The following is a 2,318-nucleotide window of genomic DNA, read 5'->3' on the forward strand; positions in this document are numbered from 1 at the left end:
GCCCTGATCTGAGTAGGCTTGGAGATCTCGGCCCCGGAACCCGTGTGGCTTTGTCCCTCTGCCAGTACCTTCATGTGTGCGGAGAGTGGTCTCAGCATGGTGGTGGCTGGTCCTGGAGGTCTTCGGCTTCCGGAGCCCTGGTCGGGGTGGGGAGGAAAGCTCAACCTGCTTCCCTCCAAGGGGCCCCGGCGAGGACAGCCAGGTGCAGGGGCAGGAGACTGCACTGTTTTCTTGAACACTGCCAGGTGTGAACAGCTCCAAGCACCAAGTAGGCAATAGCTCCAGAGCACTGCAGGGTCTGATCACTGTTAATCACTTTGATGTAGGTGGACCCCACGGGTGGCTCACATGAGTCAGGAGGAGAGAAAGACGATCACTCTCTCTCACTCCGCCTCTGCCACCCAAGAGTCCCTGGGTAGGCTAGGACCGGTAAAGTCTGCAGTGAGCCCCTGCTCGGCACGGGCCTAAGCCCCGCCAGCCCCACAAGGTGGCTGTCTAGCCACACCTGAAGTCCGCTTGGTCTTCTCGGCACAGGAGTTAATCCCCGCCATCCGATTGCTCGGGGAGCCACGGATTCAAGTTGGGGCGAGAATTATTTAACTTAGTTAAATAATTTAACTTTAGTTAAAATAAATAGACAAAAGCTCCAAGTTTACATAGCTGAAATTCACCTTGTGATGATATGAATTCACCACTGAGTTTACCACTCCAAGTCCAGTTCTGTCCTGTGCCAGGCACTGCACCCTTGTTTGGCTTACTCTATTCTGCTCCCCCACTTTCCCTTCCATTTTGGTAACAACTAGGCTTAAATTTGAAAGCTCAGTTTGTTTTATTGAATTCATTTGTTTGATTTTGCTCTCTACCACTGGATATGAGTGAAATAATGGAGTATTTGACCTTCTCCATTTGACTGTTTCTCTAAGAATAATACTCTTGAAGTCCAATTTTGTTGATGCAAATGGTGAAATACACAGACAGACAGACAGACAGACAGACACACACACACACACACACCATTCTTCTGTGGCCATTCATCAGTCTCCTGACAATTAGGTTATTTACATGTCATGGCTATTATAATTAGGGATTCAGTAAATGTGGGAGTGGATAAAGCTCTATGAATTTTTTATTTTTCAGGAAGAATCAGGAACTTGAGTCTGGCACCTTAGACCAATCAGATTAGGGTATTGCAAGTCCTAATCAATTACAAGTGTTAATCACAAATCATGCAAACTCCAAGGATCATGTTCTCCTGTCCTCTGAACAGAGGAACACATAAGGATTATTCTACCTGATGATGAATTAAGAGTTAAAAATATTTTGGATTCATTATGCCAAAGTATAATCACGATCACGATCTTGACCATCCTGTTGTTCATCGATTGCCTCGAGCAGGCCCCAGTAACTTCTCCTTCGTCCTAGTCCTGAGATATTTTAAAAAGTGCCATATTCAAGGATCTTTCAGAGTTAGGAGAATGAGACCCATCATTTGGACAAACTGGCAGGCTACCAAATGTAACCTGCCCACACGGCAGAGTCTGGCAAACTCCCCGTGGCATACCCATTATGCCAAATACCAGTAACAATGATGGGCCAAAGTATAATAGCTAAATGAATTATAGGAATATATATATATATCACAATATTCTCGTGAGTGTAACTTTTATCCAAAACAAGTGTTGGTGAGAATGTGGGAAGGAGAGAACCCTTGTACATGGTGTTATACAGGTGATGGAGATTGGTGCAGCCATTATGGAAAGCTGTACGAAGATTCTTCCAAAAAAAAAATCGCTGTTTTAAATGATCCTTTCTCTTATGCTTCCTGTTTCTCATCTCCCCGATCCTCTACATAATTTTGGTGATTATAACTTGGGGAACCAAAGGTTAAAATTGTTATTACCAATCTCTTGATTTTTTAGTCAATTTTTCAAATTTTCTAACTGAATTTCAAAAAAAATTTAGTTGTAATAAGGTCTTTCCCAATTTGGAAATTGACACAGTTTTTCTTGCATTTTTGTTACTGACTTAGATGGGTGGGAGTTTCCCCAATGGCGGCCATATTTCTCTGTGTTGCTCCCCAGGTCAAAGCCAGGGTGAAATGGGACAATCCTGGAGATAGGATTCCAGGGAATGAGATTAGAGACCCACAGGTAGGATGGGGATATGAGAAGAAGACAGTTTGTGAAGGGGAGAAGCATGTTTAGAAAAAAAATTTAGAAATACTGATTTCTAAATTTAGACCATTACTAAAATCTTGAATAAAAATGATTGTGGACAGCTATCTCTTTATTTCTGAAGTTAAAGGAAATTCTTTGAAC

The 2,318-nt window shown here is 43.1% G+C and overlaps 1 non-coding gene across 1 annotated transcript; it reads right to left on the minus strand.

The window, feature by feature from the left end:
- Window positions 1-1,164: 1,164 nt before the first annotated feature.
- LOC130023878 (U8 small nucleolar RNA) lies at window positions 1,165-1,298 on the minus strand. Its single transcript, XR_008792536.1, has one exon. It is a non-coding gene; the product is annotated as a U8 small nucleolar RNA (small nucleolar RNA).
- Window positions 1,299-2,318: the final 1,020 nt, after the last annotated feature.

The sequence above is a fragment of the Sorex fumeus genome, unplaced genomic scaffold (genome assembly GCF_029834395.1).
Source record: "Sorex fumeus unplaced genomic scaffold, SorFum_2.1 ptg000024l, whole genome shotgun sequence".
Taxonomy (NCBI): domain Eukaryota; kingdom Metazoa; phylum Chordata; class Mammalia; order Eulipotyphla; family Soricidae; genus Sorex; species Sorex fumeus.